Source organism: Etheostoma cragini, chromosome 17, assembly GCF_013103735.1.
Source record: "Etheostoma cragini isolate CJK2018 chromosome 17, CSU_Ecrag_1.0, whole genome shotgun sequence".
Lineage (NCBI taxonomy): Eukaryota > Metazoa > Chordata > Actinopteri > Perciformes > Percidae > Etheostoma > Etheostoma cragini.
Window position 1 is genome coordinate 5,939,492 of NC_048423.1, and position 19,217 is coordinate 5,958,708.

Here is a 19,217-nt window from a genome sequence, read left to right on the forward strand (position 1 = left end):
AAAGAGAGAGAAAAGGAGAGAGAGAGAGAGAGAGAGAGAGGGGAGAAAACGGATTTTAACGCCTCTCCCAATATAAGCCTCCTCGGCACTGTCTGGTTGAGTGACTAGGCCTCCAGTGGAGACGCTGTTTTAATTCACATCAACACTGACCTCATTCAAAATAATCCTCTCTCCTTTAATCGCTTTTATTCTGGAGCTGCAACTCATTTCTTTATATTTAACTGCAAGCAAAAATAGATGACACACAGAAAGGGAAATAACTTTAAATAACTTGGCTATTTTCATTTTGGAATTATTATAAAATAAAATGATTGTTGTATCATTATTATAAATCAATAGGTAACCAAAGCAGTAGTTTCAAATATTTTAACTGACACGTGTAAGCTAGTTATTTTGCCTTCTTATTTAATTTTAATTGTGCTTCTTATTCAATTCAAATTCAAAATGTATTTACGTTAATTAGAAAATGAGGTTGTAATTAATTTGAAAATACAGGTTTCTTTTACTTTTAAAATGTTTAAATATATTCTTCTCTTTTCTCGTCTAAAAAGCTGGTGCTCAGTACAAAATCAAGGCTTGAAATATTCTCAGGAAAATGCAAAAGGTGCAATACATTTTCATATACTTGCTACATAAAATATGTAATATCATTTTAATATGCATGATTAGGTTGGTAAGTTGCAAGCTTTCTTAATTCCTAAGTTTTTCTATGTCCCATCAGCGGCATACATTTTCTCTTTTCCTGAGGCTCTGACTAATAAGAACACATCAGTAGTTAACTGAGATAGTACATACATTTTTTGTCAACCCACAAGATGTCAAACCATTTAGAACCAGTATGTAAATGAACCTTGTTTTATCACCCGAACTGGCTGGGAAAATATGTTTAAAAAAATATAGCGAACAATAAACATCGACCCCCTCCCACACTGATAAGGCTCTGTTGATTAGGGAAGCATTATCGAGCCAACGTTGGAAGGCTGTAATTGGACACCATGTGACTGTTAAGTAGGGCATTGCTGGATAAGTAAACGTTACTAAAAAAAGAAAGAAAACTAAATGTAAGAAAAAGTCCAGCCACTAAAAGGTGACAGTAGTTTGTTAAACTCAGAATGTCTCACATAAACAGAAGTGAATTTATTCAAAAGAAAAGCTGAAGTAAGACAACCATGTCATTTGCTTTAAGTCAAAGGTTATTTAATTGTAGCTTTAGGCTGCTAAGGCTTTTGTGGTGAATAAGGTATGTGTTTATCTCTACACCTACTGCAGCACGGAGGGAGGGAAGTTTAATTCAAGCATCACACTCAGGGATCCATTAATCCAATCTGGTGATATGATAGGAACTAAGATGGGATAAATCTCCACCAATACCATTAGTGATAATGTTGTGTGTGTGTGTGTGTGTGTGTGTGTGTGTGTGTGTGTGTGTGTGTGTGTGTGTGTGTGTGTGTGTGTGTGTGTCGTTAGGGTAGTTGTAAGTAATCTGGTTGTAGATCTAGCCCATGATGATTGATAGGCTATACGGTTGAAACTGAAATGAATAATAGTTTATTGGAAACCACAGAAAGCATTTCCTTGTGATTAGAGCTAGTCTGTGAAAGACAGACAATACAACATGAAACAAAACATTGTTTACATCCTAAATGATTCATGGTCGCTATGTGCTTAAAAACCGAGCAGCAGCTTCTTAGGTACATCACATTTCGTTGTAAACAAAAATAATTCAGAAGTTAATTTTTGAACTTTAATTGGAGATTAATGCAATTTTGAATATTCATCTGTGATGATGTTATCAAAATGATACAAAAAAAACTTAAATTTAAAAGATGAGTTTGTTTGGAAAACAACAAAAGTCTAATAAAAAGAATTGAAGTAGTAAAAAGTCAGTTACTGGAACAAGTTTGTTTTTCTCTCAAAGTGAAATAAAAGTCCAGGTCTGTGGTCAGTGAATGCATCTGTCTCCCCCCCCACGCCCACCCCCTTCCTCCTCTCCTCTCCTCTGTCCCTCCTCCACCCTGCAGTCCCTTCCTCTCCACACCTGTCTTATTGTACTGAGGAGACACTCTTATCCCTTCTTCCTTATTCACTTATGCTCTGCTTTCACTGCACTTAACTCTCATGGTGATCTTGCAGACCACCCAGATTCTCACTGTATTGGCCTCTAGGTTATGTTTGGCTGAAGAAAATTATGCTTACTGGCATGTAAGTAAAGCAATAAATGGAGGACACTCAAATGGTAAAATATGCTGTGTAAACTATTTTGTTATTCTTTAAATAATGGAAGATTTTATTGGTCCTTATAGGTTTAGCATTTTGGAATTGAAACTCATCATTGCATGTGATGATGTGGAATGATGAGGCATGAACACAACTTGTCCTATTTATTATATCATTATTTGGGCTACTCTACTATTTCAATTTCACAGGGGATTTAGTCCATGTCTTATTAGGGTTGTAGAGGAATTTTTCAGCCCATATAATGGCCTCAGGAAGACCCTCCTGTTAACAGTCTTTATAGATCCTATGGAGCTGTGTAACAAAGCTGTAACAGCATAAAGAAGGAGGACAACCATTTCACCGAGGGGTCCAGGACCCATGATCTCCAAGTAGCATCCACAAACATGAAGAGCTTTTCCATGGTCTCCACTGTGAATTTCAGCATGGTACTTCCCTGGATGATTGTGCACGGGCTGCTTGTATAGTGTACAATATGTCAAGGCAGTAGTATTAGAGGAAACCGAGGGCACAATCTCAGGGAAAGGATATTTTCCTCAGTGCTAATTAGCCACCTAGCACAGGCCCTTCCTTAAAGAATACTAGGATGGTGTGGACTAAGACACTCACGTACACACACACACACACACTGAAGCACTGGGTTGTGTTGTGGGGGGTATAGCATCCTCTGAGTGTTAGGTAATTGGAGCGTTGTACCTCTAGAGAAAACTGCTGATTTCATAGGAAGTGCTAACAGGACCTTTGTGTGCCATGTTTCCCTTTTCCAGGGAGCCAGCGGGGCCAGACACAGAGAGAGCTATGGGCCTATAGTGGGAACAGGCCCAGCCATACCTGAGTAGGGCCAGCCACAGCGGTAATGAACCTCTTCACATGGCCGTTCACCCAAAAGGAAAAGAGGTGGATAAAGAAAGGAGGACTGAGAAAGAGGAGGGGGTGCAGCCTAATTTCACAGCTAGAGAATAGCAGGTGGGACAAAAGGTCTAGCTTGAGGAGCAGAGGAGGGGGGAGCTTTATTAGTGGTATTCTCCTACCCCATTTACACCATCTCTCTCCTCGGCAATGGGGTACTTATCACAAGTGTACCCATCCAGCTCACCAATAGAAACAAGCAAACGCTATCCGTCAATGTTTACCATTAAGGATCTGTCATTTGCAGATCCACCATATGTGCCAGATTAATGGGATGTAGGCCTCTCTCTCTCTCCAGTGTACACCCAACACACTGTGTGGCCAAACTCAATGTTTTTCAGGGAAACAGAGAATGAAAACAAGCCACAGAGAATGGAAACAAGGGACAGAGACACAAGCAAAATGACGGTGTCAGCTGGAAGGTACCACAGGCAGATTTTGCCAATTTGACATAAAAAAGTTAATTTTGCATTGTAGAATAAACTAAATTGGATTACTGTGCTCAGCATTTGTGTTTCCTGGCAAACTAGATACTTGAAAATGAAGTAAAGGATGTTGAATACACGTCTTTACTCAAATGGTCCATTATTAAAAACAAACTAAAGTAAATCACTGATGAGGAGGCTTGTGTGAATGTTCTTCATCATTTTAGAATTATGCAACAATGCCAACAAAGCATTTTCACACAGGTTTGTGTTACAATATAGCTTTACTTACCAGCTCTGTCTCCTAGAAATTATGTTTACATCCTTGTAACTAGTTTTTCCTCACATGTTGTTTCCAAATCTAATTGCTGCTTGGATTTTGTTCACAGGCAAAACAAATCAAAAGTGCTTTGTTTTTAGCAAAGTACATGACTTTGGCACCAGAGACTGAGGGTTTTCTGTATTAAACAAAGACCATGATCTTTACCGATCCTTAAACCTGTCTTTACATAAAAATGAATTGTTGAATCATGCTTTAATTGCTTTTAGGGAATATTGTAGAGAAACAAGGTGGCATTACATTTCCTCCATGGCGTATTTGCTGTTGCAAATTATTAGTATATATAAATTTATTGTACAATGGGATGGGGTTCCAGTTGAGGCTCTAGTAACAGTTGTATTCAATCTCTACTATAGGAATATTGTAAGGGGTTTGGCCAAAAAGACTGTAACTATTATTCTAACCCCAAAGTTGTCCTGAGAATAGAATAACAGATACAAAATCCCCACATAACTTCTGCACCTGTTCAATGATTCTCCATCTCAACAATATAGGTCAGTAGACATGCCTCGCAATTAGAATTACTCACCCTCAAAAACAATTAATTTACAAATATATATTCACATAACGAAAAACGTCACTTAATACACAATTGTCTAAAACAATAGACATGAACTACAACAGATCTGAAAGGGAACACCCACCTGTAGTCAAATAAAGAAGCATGTGTGGGAACAGAAACACACAAGCATGGGAATGTTATTTCAATTCAGCCAAAAATTAGGAGAACGTGCAAAACTGCATTAAAGGAAACTTCACTTTAACAAAAACGTTAACGGAGTTTAGCAATTGCGCTTCAAATGATAAAATTGAGAGTCTGTTTTATTTATCTTAAGACAAACCCAACAACTCCACTACACAATCCAATCAATTTTACATTTTTACCATGTTTTCTCTCCAGATTTCCTAAATGTATATTTTGCAAACTGTATATTTGACAATGTATGCTGAGAAAGCAATTCATCCAGACAATTAAGCCTTTTGCACTCTCTTACTGTCACTGTTTTTTTAATTATGTGTTGTCTGCAACCCCCTGTAGCTCACACAAACACACACACACACACACACACACACACACACACACACACACACACACACACACACACACACACACACACACACACACACACACACACACACACACAAATAAAGTGAGGCAGTCAAGCTGCCGTTGAGATACTGACTTCTTTTTTCTCCAAAACGCACACTGGACATCTTTGTCAGTGGTTTGGGTTGAATGGTGACCCTCTGCCAAAGAAGAGGAAAGGGAAGAGAGGGGAGACAGGGCGAGGGTGACACTCAGGTGGTCCTGACTCCATCTTTCTTATTCCCTCTCTTTCTCCTTCTCTGTTGGACAAACATCGCTACACTGGGGTCTGTCTGTCTGTGTGGCTCTCTTAACCCGCAAGGCAATTTCTGGCCATTCAACAGTGTCCTACAAGTAACTAAGTGAACAAGGGGGGTGGAGGAGACGGAAGGAGGGAAGGGCAGACAAATAATTTGGGTTTTCCCCTTTTTGTTGTGCTCTTCCTCTGAGCAACACAAGAAGACACAAAACAACACAAAAGAGAAAATTCTGTTCCTATCCTTGTCCCTTCCTCTCTCTTTTAATCCCCATGCAGGCACACACACCCACCCACATACAGAAGAGGTCCTTTCTTAACTACGACTTCTCTTACCCATGTCACAGAGCCCCCCTGCTCTTTGCCCTGTGCTTGAGGAACCACAAGGTCTGGCTTTGCTTTGCGTTTGTATGTGTCAGATCAATTTGTCCACATCAGGAGAGAGAGGATAGATGAAGATGGAGACCAGGAGACAAGGGAGAAATGGAAAGAGTGGGACCGGAGGGGTGCACAAGAGTAATAGGAGAGGCCAATCTGCCCCAGAAGTTATCACTCATTTCCAAGCGAGAGAGAGAGAGAGGGAGGGAGAGAGGGAGATACTGGAAGGGAGGAAGGAGGGCCAGAGGGAGGTAATGAGTAGGAGAGGCCAGACTTCCCAGAAGTTATCCCTCATTTCCGTTGTGCTTTTGTGCCCCCATGGCCTCCCTTGGAGGGGCTCTGATGGCTATTGTTGGGGCCAGAATGGCTGAGAGGAGAGGAGAGGAGAGGAGAGGAGAGGAGAGGTACCGTATATTATATTGTTGCATGTTTTTCAGAGAATCCGAGTCAGAGCATCAAGATGCATACAATGTAAAATGTAAAAGCGATGGTATTCCCAGATATGACTTTACTGAGTAATTAACTTCTTTCCATTTTCTTTGTCTGACAAAATAATTTAAACCTTCTAAATTATTTGAAAAATATATTCAATTTATATGTACACATATATATTTAGTGCACTGCATCATTGAAATGTCTATGGAGTTTTTTACTTCTCCATGGCATCTTAAATAAATTAATTTCAGCTGCTGTGTTCTGGTGGCCTGGAAGGCTATTGACTTCACAAATTCTCTTTGTTATATGGTTGTCATACACAAATATTTCTCTCTTCATGCCATTTTTCACTGCAACCAATCTCATAAGACAATAAAAGTCATAGAATGATCTCAAAAGGTGGCAATGATTTAAACAAATCTAAGCATGAACAAACTATAGTTGGTCTTGCATAGTTTGATGCAAATAAATCAGCGTGTCTGGTATGATTGCTAAGAGTACCATCTATATTTCATACCATGTGCAAGCACTTCCAACAATCCCATTTAAAGCAATGTGAAAGTGCATTGTTCTTGAGAACAGGAGGAGTGTGCATCTGATTGGTTATTATGGTATATGTCATGTACAGTAGGGTGCAGTGGGAATGGCGATCTATACTGAAATGTCATAGCAATCAAATGGCCATCAAAGGGGTAATTTGACATCTTATTTGGCTGCTAGATGGAGGGATACATACTGAAAGGGATGGGAATGTGTGACGTGATAGAGAGATCCTTGATAAATGTAGGCTTAGTGAGAAAAAAACTGCAGAGGAAACTGGGAGGCAGTCATAGATATACTACAGATACAGTGCAATGGCAAGCGAAACTGCACTTTTTTATAGTAAAATAATATTAAGACAGATCCACAAATAAAGAGAAAGATATAGACTGTATTACTTGTAGAGTTTCTTCTATGCTGAGATCAAGACAGCCAAAAGGCCAGACCGCAGTACAGTGCAGACAGACAGGTTTGTGTCACAGAGAGCTGATGGACAGGTTTGACTGACAGGCAGACAGGCAGGTCTGTGGCAGCCCAGTCAGTCCCATTATGGCGCAGGGGTGTTCCCTCTACAGTGGAAGCTGTCACTCCTCTATCGCTCAAATGACAAGCCACTCTAGCTGGGGACGCGCTGCAACGGGCTGAGAAAGCATGTCATCTTTTTCTTTTCTTCCCCCTCTCGGCGATGTCTCGCTCGATAAAGGAGCAGCCGGGAGAACAATAGGAACGACGGACTAGAAAAGGACAGAGAAAGACAGAGAGATGGGGAAGAGGGCGAGAGGGAGAGAGCGAGACGGGGCGTTTTGACATCTGAATTACATTTCTATCGCCTCAGACACGAGAGAAGAATGGGTGATAGAAAGAAAGAAGGAAGGAGGGAGGGAGGGAGGCAAATTGGCAAACCATCACTTAGATGTTTATTTTAACTTCACTGTATTTGGCTGGCACCTAAAAAACGTCAACCTCTGTGCCTGTGACATGTGCTCTTTGAGTATGGCTGCAGGGAAGGAGCTAACAGAAAAGTGATATTTGTGTTTTTTGACAAGTGCAAAAAATGTAGGGGAATTTGGTTTTTGAAGCAGTTTTTAAGAATCACCAACTTTAAGAGTTTCACACACTGTGGTCTACAAATACCACACATGAGAACTGACAAAGGGACAATCTGACAAACATGACAGCAGACTCTAAAGATTGCCACTCAAAGACGACAATACCTGACAATACCTGTCCATGTACAGCAAGATTTTTCCTTTTACCTTTGCCTCAGGCCACTTTGTTATCAGAGAAATATTTCTCCTTAATATCAAGTGCTACATTAATGTCAATTGTGGTTCATGTGGTGCATGAGAACAACAAAAGCCAAGGGGGTAAAGAATGAGCCGCCATCTATTCACTAATTTGGAAGACATTTTCACTCCCTCTTCCATCTTATTACCCCATTCTAAGATATTCTCTAACACGTGTTACTTGTCACATTTCTATACTTGTGTGTGGAGCAAAGAGTGTGCATGTGCATATGCAGATGTGTGTTTGAGTGTGTGACACCCAGCCCTCTATGACCTCATTAGAATCTTTCAGGTCCTGCTGTGCGCCCATCCACACACACTCACAGTGCTTTGATTTCTTAAAGTCTAAAGATGTCAATCACCTGCCTCCCCTAGTCAGAGCAGGGGAATTCATTCACACAGGAACACATGCAAACCAGCGCACGCCCCCGTGCATGTGTGCACACACACACATAAACTATCCATCAACGTCCTCCCTCCACTCCCCTCCATCTCTCACTTGCTCTCCCTCGTCACTCCCCCTCAGCCATTCCACTATTTGAGAGTAATTTCATGTGCCAGCGTGGTGCATAATACACTTTTAATGGACAACTAATTCTCTGCCATTACTTCGTCAACATGATTACGGGATCTGCCGCTCGCAATCCTGAGGAGTTGGGCCCAGGCTTTTTAAATATACACAAGACATTAATGTGTCTCTATTCAGCTTTACATCAGGGGATGTCAGCCATTTACATAATGCTGCCATTGAGGTCTGTGACAGCCTCTCTCTCTCTTTCTCTCTTCCACTCTCTCGCTCTCTCTCTTACCCCGGCTCTATTTTTTGACATCATTTCTTTCCACAAAGGGCCCCAGAGCACTGCCTTTTCCCTTCTTCCTCTCTCTCTTCTATATTCCATGAATGCTTGCACTTTCCACCAATGTCATGGAATAGAGGATAGAGAGAGAAAGAGAGAGAGAGAGAGAGAGAGAGGAGTAGGGATTAGACGAGGTTGGTTTTTCTAAAGCGTTGTGAGTGGGGAAAGTTGCCTTTCCATCACCTGTACAAAGACAGGATATCAGAGGATAAAAAGGGATGAGTGTATAATTTGACCACTTAAATGGCTAGTTCATTAGGCCTGTCAGGATAGCACTTCTTTGCCTGTCGTGAGGCATGGCAGCTATGCAAATCTTTTACCCGTGGAAGACTCTGTTCTGGGAAAAAGACAGCATAGACAGCAAAACACAGTCTGCATCAGAACAAGTAAATCAGAGCTCTGTGCTCCAGATGCTTTCTTTCATTGCTTTTTAAAAAATAAGAAGAGATAAATCAGATTTGATGTGATATGAATTGTTAAGGGAATATGCATTGAAAGGTCAACATTGTATTTATTATTTAGTCCTGTAAAGCAGAGCTGAGTGCTGAGATGTGTTTGCTGAAGTTATTGCAGTTAATTACGCTCTTTGTATTTAGTAAAGCAGGTTAAATTCAAAGAAATTCTCATTAACAGCACTGAAAGCAAAAGTTCATTTGGGGCAGTCAGCTATCAGAAGAAAACCTGCTCAACTAAATCAAATTATTTTGTGAAACCAACATATACATATGCTTCACAAAATGCTGAAGAGTTTTACTAATAATACAATACATGTGCATACACAAACACAGTGGCCTGGTGACATAGGAAACATATTTTGTCTGCTGGCAGGAAGTTCAGGCAGGGTCTGAAGTCCGACCCTGAACATAATAAATGGCTCCATCCGGTTTTGGTAGGTGTGGGTACCTCAGTACACAGCCTTGCGTGCAGTGTTTGTACAGCGGGGTCTCGGGCTAAATCAAAGCCACCAAGGTTGTTATAGTCTCTACAGGGACATTTCCTATTGAGCTCTGTTTGATGTATGAGAGCAGGCCACTATTGGGCACTAGGGCCAAATACAGGAAGTTCTCTTTCATGTTGTCAGACGCCATTTTGTCAGGTCACGGCTGGTTTATGAGTCTCTCAGGAGCAATGGGAGTTTATTGTTCTATTGCATCAATAGAACATACATAACATTTTCTTAAAATTTATTAAAATAGACAATTTTCTGTTGGTGATGCAGAAATTGTATTTATTATTTCACTATTGTGATTTCAATTTTAAACAGGTGTGTAGGTTAAATGAAATCACCTTTTAAATGTGGTTGTGGTTGTTATTCATGTCTTTTTCTTCTGTTCCATTCTAATTAATAATGATAAACAATGGAAAATAAAAAGGAAATATTAGTTTACACATTAGCACAGCATTACATACAGTAAAGTATTCCCAGCTATATGCCGTTATTGACTGACAAATCGTGTAACTTGTTTCACGGTGTAAACAATGCATACTTGACATGGACAAGCCAGCTCTTTGACCAAAAGTGATAAAACCGTATGAAACTGCTGGAGCTAGCACTATACTGAGAGCAGTAATTGCCTCTAATGGAAAGACATATTATAGCAAGAGAGTAGGAAGGCCATATACCAGCTTAAAATGAGAGTACTTTTCTTTAGAAAATGGATGAAAAAGCCTCAGCAAAAGAGTGTTTGTGTGTGTGTGTGTGTGTGTGTGTGTGTGTGTGTGTGTGTGTGTGTGTGTGTGTGTGTGTGTGTGTGTGTAGTCGGGGGTGCTATATTGGCCAGCATAAGTTAAGTTGGGTAACAGGTGTGTGTCCAGATGTCCAAAGAGCTGTGAGTGTGTGTGTATGGGTGTACGGTAGTATTGGTCTGGTCTGTAATGTGTCAACACTGCCACCATTATGGACAGTGCTGTACTCACTGGCAGATTAATGCATGTGAATACATGCATATGTACACTCACACACCTCTAGTAAATACCTCTTTATAGGAGAAAAAAAAGTACGATAGAAAAAAAAACAATAATGAGTCTGCAGCCACGCTAGCAGCTCTAGCACTAAACCAGGGCTGCACGATCATGGCCAAAATTATAATCCTGATTAGTTTTTATCAATATTGAGATCACGATTAATTATCCCGATTATTTGTTGACATTCACCAAAACAAATGTTTTTGTTACATAGGCTATTTATAACTGCTTTCACATCCATATTGTGCATCCATAATGTGCTCCATTCCTCTTGTTGAAGTTGTGTGTTGTATGCCCGTTATCTACCAGATGTAATAGCAATGTCTGCATTGCTCTCTGATGCTCCAAAACAGACGTTAGAGGCAACAGAAACATCGCTTCATGTTACGCTAATAAACACTAATAACACGTGACACAGCAGGTTACGTTAACGTTAGCTACAGTAGTAACTGGATTAACAAGGCTACAACACCTACAACACCACAATCCTGTGTAAATTTAGTAAGCAGTGCAAATACATTAAAGTCATTCCGATTGATTTGAAAAAGTGTAAATTAAAGGCATTCTGTCAGTATTCTTTGGTAAAACTTTTGCACAATCCTAAATTTTGTGACAATTACAGAACTTTTCAGTGGCAACCATGTAAAAAAACAAATTGGTGAAATTCAGATATAAACATTACCTCTCTGAAAATGAATTTTATAATGTGACTGCTCATGTAATATTGTTTTGGCCTCCAATGCTCAGCGTTGGCATCTTACGGTCTGAGACAGTGACAGGTAAAAACACATGCTATATATGATAACAGACATTTCAATGAATAGCTGAACAGTGTCATTAGAGAGGGGAGGGATGTGGAGCTATGCAGATCACAGAGCAATAGAAATATGATATTGCTATTACCAGGTGTTGACACATGAGATTGCATTTACATTTTCATCCAATGGAAATCTAAACACAGACTGTTGTTTGTGAGAGTTAGCCACAAGTTCTGAATACTAAAACAGTAATCAAGGTGTAGAATAACTTTTAGAAATTTCATTGTAAAATATGGAAAGAATCTAACATCTTGGCCCTTCTTTATTCCCCCCTCACCTTTCCCATCTATCTTTGTCTCTCATTTTTCTCCTCTCCAGGCCTTTTGCTGCTGACGCTCACCCTTCACTTCCTCCCGCTTTTCCACCCGACATACTCTCACACTCTGGTGCTTGAATAGGTTGTCGGCGAGAGACTTCTCTGTGTTTGTGTTTCGTGTTGTCAATGGCAATGGCGTTATCAATTAGTGCAGCAGTGGGAGCCCAATTAACAGCATCAAACAGCTAATTAATAGAGCTGTGTGAGTTAGTAGCGCACAACAGCACACTGCATGACTCTAAGCTAGCACAGACACGTCATAGCATGAGTACGCTGCCGGGGAGACAGGGCTATACAGTAGCATTTAGTCATATGCACGCACACAAACATACATGCACACACAGATACATGTAAAAACACACTGAACATACATATTTTACAAAGTATGCTAATTCATCTACACACAAAGTCAATACAAAACTACAATAGAACACTCTACCACTAAGTATTTTTGTTGACTATACATAACTAGTTCTGTTTCACAACGTTAAATATTACTCTAAAACTGCGTAACATAAAATAGGCCTCACATGTTTAAAAAAATGTCAACTAAGACAAAAAGAAAAGCCAGGTGAGGCCAACCAATCAGTGTGTGTCCATACTTTTTATGTGTGTGTTAGGTTGAAGTGGAGTACAGTATGTGCATGCATTCTTTTTTTCTTTTTTTTGAACTTTATTGCCCAATTTGAACATTACAGGCAATTTTAGTAACACAATACAGTACAATTAAACTTTTTTTTTCCTTTCTAATCAACAAAAATAAAAAATAAAAAAAAAAAAAATAACAAAAGGGTCACCCTGTGTTGAGCTTCGTTCAACAACCATATTAACTACATAGATGCAGGATAAATACACCATTACACATCAGTATGTTTAAATTATTTTAAATCAAGTCCTAGAATGACAGGAGTCCATCTTTTCACAACACAAGTACCTGCAGCTGTAAAATAGCAGTCATATTTTCCATTGTGTGGACCTGTTAAATGTTTTGTTTCCACTGGGCTACTGTAGGGGGGCCAGGCCTCATCCAAGTGCATGCATTCTTGATATATGACCTAAACGTCACCTGCATTTTATCAACACATCAAAACCTCATACTTACACCAAATTAGCCCAAAACTCAAATGGGCAAGAGTTGACATCAGTGTTTCCTTTCAAGGCTAGTTGGCACAATGGAGCCTCAGGGTACGGTGACTCTCTCTCTCTCTCTCTCTCTCTCTTTCTTTCTCTTCCCATGGGGTCGAAAATCAAGCTGTTTCACGTAGCGCTCCCTCTAGAGGCCTGGAGAACTTCCGTTGTGTAATCTGGATGCAGCGTTTTTTTGTTGCGTCTGCTTTTCTTTTTGCATTGCTTCTTTTCATGGGATTGTGTGCTTTACATTTTGCTTTGTTTCTATATTTCCAGCTCGTTTATATAATGGGTTGTGTAGTGTATATTTGCAGCGTGTTTGCTAAATGCTGCGCATGTGTTGTCAAATTAAGTTGTTTTATGAATTTGCTTGTGTTTTGTTTATTTGAATGTGTTTTCTTAAGTTGCAGGACGTTTGCCCCTGTCGGCCACCATAGAAGGGGAAGGCCAGAAATTGCAACCAGTAAAGTGCTCCGCTTGTGCCTCTACAGCCGAGCAGTTGTTTGAATCAGTTGGCACCGAAGGACACAAACTGCCCTACAGACAAATGGCTCACTAGTCCTGCTTAGATCCAGTTGAGACTGGGTTTAGCTTTCAGTAAGGAGGTGCCCAGATAATCACAGATATGGTACGAAACATACGATTAAATAGAGACGTTGAGAAACTTAAAAAAGAAATAAAGTGTATGCATACACACAAGCTGGGCAACAATAAGCCAGCTCTGCTGAATCATGCCAATATTTTTGGGGGGTTCCAAAAATATAATTTCAGCACACACTTAGCTCAATCCATTGGAGCCAATAACAAAAAGAGAGCTTGGGGCTAGTCGACTCTTGAGAGATGACAGTCTGCCAGGGCCACAGGCTAGACTGAAGCTGGAGCAGAGGATTCTCCTTCTGCAGGGTAAACCCACGCCATAAGACTGAAGTTCAGAGTCTAAACTCATTGGCTTGAGAAGTGGCTGCACTTATGGCGAGTCAGGGGCAAACACACACACACACACACACACACACACACACACACACACAGATTTGCAGGCAAAGACAAATGGGAATTTATGTGAAAAATATGAAATAGGCCACCTACCCTACTCTGATTAGCTTAAAGCTCAACATTCAGTGTTTCAGAAACACACACACACAAACACACACACACACACACACACACATATCTAAATTCCCTCAATCAATCACTCACTCACTCACTCACTCACACACACAAGGTTGTGGTTATGGCTTAGGGAACACTCCAGCTCTATTCAATCAAACCAAGTACTTGGGCTGAATCAGCTAAAGGTTAATTGCAACAACGTCCTTGTGCACATATGGACGGTAAATGTGGGTGTGTATACGTGGAAGTGTGTGTTTGTAAGGATGAGTGTATCTGTTGAAACCCTTACCTAACCGCCGTATTGAAGCAAAATGCTTTTTTGCGCAGATGGATTAGTGTGGACATAATCTATGTACATTTCCCAGTAAGGAGGCAGACAAGTGGCTACTGGAGTATTTACCTCCCCCAAACAGAATAGCCAGAAAATTGTTAGGAACAGGTGCACGCCACCCTGTAAGCTTACATAGAACAAGACTGTGAGAAAAATGCTGTTCTTTGTTGACTTACTGAACATGTTATAATCAACTAAAATGTTGTATTCTGATGACATTTAGTTTAATTTCATGGTCAAGTGTATTTTTTTCAAACCCTTCATACACCCATGGAAGCAAATTAAATAAACTACATATTGCAAATGCATGTCTAAAATAAACTACATATTGCAAATGTCTACAGTTTATTACAGCAGCTACCAACAATTCCTTAACAATTTCTATCCTGTAGGAGTGGTTCAAAAACCTTTTTTAACGCAGAATTATCTCTCATTTTTCTAAGGTCTTAAATCAATCTTTTTTCTCTTGCCATAGGAGATAGTTATCCTCTCCAAGCTGCTAGACATTTTAAACTTCAAATAAGGGGTTAAAAGTGGACATCACCAGTAGATAAAAAACAAAAAGCTTGGACAGCACTGTTCTACAATGAGGTCATAGTGATATATTTTAGTAGCCATCCACTATTAGCAATACAATCACTGCCAGGGTCCCTGTTTTCTATCGGTAAAGTAAGTGATCATACAAAACCTGAGCCTTTCAAAAGTATGCTTGTCAGACTACACTTAGTGATAGCAAAAAAAAGGACGTTTTGAAATACCTAACTGATTTCATCACTGGATGGGGTAAAAGCGTAGCAGTAATTCACTGTAAAATTCAGGATATGCACTCAAACCGAGGGCTTGTAACAATGGTTATCTGTGTGTGGTTGAATTGGACCTTCGTTTCAAAGCTGTATTTTCGTCGTGCTGGTCTGGGGGGGCCTAAGAGTCACTGGCAGAGTGCCGGGCTGGGGCCTCGTTGACCTTCAAAGCAGAGACGAGGGCCCTCTCCATCCCGCCAGCACCACTTGTGGCAGGAAGAGAGGCTTGTTGACTGGCCCCTAATGGCCCCCTGACCCACAGGAACATGGGTCGGCAGGTTAGGACTGTTACCCTGGCGACCACAGGCACATAGGCTAAAGAGAAGGGGGGTCGGTCTCTAACAAGTTCATTGCACCATGTACTGTATGTTGTGTGCTAGAGAAAATCAGTTTACAGTGTGACCTGAAATCCTCTCTAAACTTGAGGCCAAATAATAAGTGTTAACCTTTATAGGCCCATTTTTCTTTTTTATCACTACATGAATTGCAGTTATATTCACATGTATCAAAGAGCTGGATATAAAAATTAAAACAATTTATTTTCAAGTTTTACTCCAGGGATTACAAAGAATACTAATGTAAAGAAATCTTTAGAAAATAATAATAACATAGCTCCATATGTTTTATATATTTACAATTTTAGAAGTGGGGTTATGCCTTTGTTTACAATGGAATCTAAGATTGTAGCAGAAAGGTTAAAGTCCCGCTCCATTTAAAAAGGGGTTTTGTTATTGTTACTTCACTTGGCTGTTTGACCCTTAGTGTACAGAATTATGTTTAAAATATTAGCTTATTCAATAATTTAACTTTAAATTATTGAAAACAATTATTTTTCCAAGCAATGTGTTGTTTGGTCTAGTTGGTGGCTCATGTAGCATGCCAGTTATCTTATCAGGCTAGATAGTAGGAGTAGTAATAGTAGGGTGTCTGCTTTGCTACTGGGTAAGATGAGGTAACATGTTGGCTTGCTTGACTTGAGTGTGTGGGTGCAGGTAAAGAGGGTTTTGGTTCTGGGGCACTGGAACACATTGTTTAGCCTCCTTGGTGTTGTGGGTCCAACTCACGGGTAAGACTAGTGGAACCAGATATACAGTAAAGGTGGTTGGACGACTAAGCAGGGCCTTCAGATGAAGTGGCCTATCAAGGCTTTGGGGCCAGCCACTGTAATTTAACCTGAGCAAATACAAAGCAGATATACGGCTAGGTTAAGCTGTCAAGTTTCTGCTTTTTCCCTGGGTGAGAGTAGAGGTAACGACAGATTAAAGGTAAATTAGGTCAAGGCAAGGTAGCCTGTCAGAGGATCTGATACCCACTGCAGGGCCTTGTGATCAAAACATCATTTAACATGTATATTCCCATTGGAACGCTCATCCAACTTTTACTATATTGATAACAAGAGGCCTTGAGGGGATATTAAATGAATCAAGTGGGCAGATTATGAGTTTTTGTTGTCATTTTTAAATAGTACATTTGAATATTAGTTCAATATATCAAAATGTAATTATTGTTATTTTTATTATTATTTTAGCTAAAATAATGTATAAAAGTGAACCTACAACACTGTTTGATTAATACAACAGGCTCATTAAATGTAAAGGTTGTGTAGCTCGCTGACAAACTGGCTGTTTCACAGACTGATTAATGGCCTCACTGATTAACTGAATGACAAAGTCACAGGGAGACAATGGCACAGAAAGGAGCTGCTTGAATGGAGAGAGGCAAGTGTTAACTCAGCGTAGCTCCTACAGTGGCTAATGTCGGCCCTTTGCCATACAAATTAGGGTAAACGTTAACACAAGAGACTGTCAACATTTATAGGAAGGACTCTCAACCAATATAAACCACTTTTGTCGTTCTATATGTTTCGCAGTTGGTTTCCTTTTCTCTCTCCGAGTCCTCGCTTCAACCCAGCCTGACCTAATCAGCGATAAGTTGAGGGCTGTTGTCAACAGTACAGCCCCCTTAATTAGCAGCCTATTGCTATACGCTCATGTGTAAGCATCACTGTACTCTGTACTGTGTGAATGTGTGTGTCTCTCTCTCTCTCTCTCTCTCTCTCTCTCTCTCTCTATATATATTTATATAAATATATATATATATATATATGTGTATAAAGTGAAGCCAGCCTCCAGACTGACCTCAGCTCGCTCCAGTCAGTCAGCTAATAAGTCAGTGAACATAGCCTCCTGCAAATCCAGATGGAGAGGTGTAATGAGTATTAGACATGGAGGGGCTCAACAGGTACATGGGGATAATTACAAGCAACCTATAAAGCCAGCAAAGCCTATGACACGATTCAGTTTGTGTTTATCGGTTAAAGGTGCCCTGCCACACAAAACCATTTTTACTTGCATTTTTTTTAAATATCTTAGGTCCATTTGTGTTTTTTGTTATGTCGTGAATGTGAAAATGAACGCCTACCTCCTTTTTCAGCTCTAGTAACTGAAAAGAAATGGGCCAATTACAAAAGCTTGTCAGTCTGACATCATGTTGCCTGAGCTCATTACTATTCAGGAGCTTGCCTAGCTGAGCTGGGTAAAGGATGCCCAGGCTTTCATTGGCTAGCTGTTAGCCTATCAGAGTAAAGCAGCTTGGTCATTGAATATTAATGAGAACTGGCACAAATCGAGCTGAGTCTTCCTGCATGCTTTCTATACCACACTACAATGGCTTGAAACAAGGTAACCAAGGCATTTTTTCCACAAAAATGTTACAGAATCCATGGTAGAACTTTGACGTCAAAGTACTGAAATCTGTGTGGCAGGGCCCCTTTAAACATGTCAACAAGCGTATAAAAGCAGTTTTTTTTTAAAGGTAGACAATAATAAACATGCTAAAACCCACACGTTTCCCACTCAGTATATATACAGTATCCTAACCCACCCAGCTCCAGGTGACTACATTTTTCTCAATTCCTTCTCTTGTAGTAGAAAGCATTATTGTCATCAAGGTCAGCATCAGGTGTGCATTGTGAATGTGGTGTGTTTGTGTATGGGAGGTTGGGGTAGCTCCCACTTTGCCATGTCAACTCATACTCGATGGCTTTCTAAATACACAAAAAAGGGAAAAAATAGCTGTCAGGGACTTTGCTGCATTCCACTTCATGAACACAAACAAACAGACCAAAAAGCCATTCTGGAGAGAGGAGTAGGAGAGGGTGCAGGGGAGAGGGGCAAGCAGAATAAACCCTTTAAAAAACAGAGGAAGATAAAGAGGAGGGGGGGGGAAGAAGGAAGGAAAGCAGACGGACCTCAAAAGCCAAAGTGACTCCACTATCGATAATGAGCGGATCATTTAAAAAGCCCTCCTCAAATTGCCTTGAGGAGGAGAAGAGAGAGAAAAAGGCTTGAAAGGTTTTGAGAGATGTTGGGCATTGGACGAAGTGGTGGAGGGGAGGGGAGGGGAGGGAGGGTTATAATATAGAGCGGGGGACGTGTAAACACTGTACGCTCACACATATAGTATGTACACTGAGACATGTTGCTCATTGTAATTTGTGGTTGTGGTTGTAAGTGTGCAGGTCAAACAGTCAGTTGTACACATCTTTCGACCCACCTGAGCCTACCTGGCACACACCATCCCACCTGTCTCATATTAAGTGTGAGAAAAAGTGTATATGCAGGCCTGAATGTACTATCTGTACACTTTTTGCAAATGTAATGAATTTCAACACCTTGTTAACAGTCAAAAGAAAAAGCTTTCCTATCTTTGCTTTAGCCCTGAAATAACAACAAAAAAACATAAACCTTTTCTTGGTTAAAGTCATGGCAACACAGGGCAGCCAGTTTACTCTGAACTTTTACCTGAAATAAATATTTAACAAGGGAATTCAAATTGCCAGTGTTGTGAAATTAAAGTAAATGACATAAAATACAAAGGCTGAGCAAAAGCAAGCAATTCATTTGGCCCATATCTAATTAAATACCTCTTTATTTGACCTTGTACTGAAAAAACAGAAATGAAGACATGTTAAGACTTTTTGAAGAGCTGTGTGTGTGTGT

The 19,217-nt window shown here is 40.1% G+C and overlaps 1 long non-coding RNA gene across 1 annotated transcript in view; it reads left to right on the forward strand.

Annotated features, from left to right (window-relative positions):
* LOC117960811 overlaps positions 1-19,217 on the forward strand; it is a 68,936-nt gene that overhangs the window by 14,175 nt on the left and 35,544 nt on the right. The window contains exons 2-3 of the long non-coding RNA XR_004660232.1: positions 6,910-6,914; positions 10,738-10,745. This is a non-coding gene — a long non-coding RNA (uncharacterized LOC117960811). The remainder of the gene's footprint in view (positions 1-6,909; positions 6,915-10,737; positions 10,746-19,217) is intronic.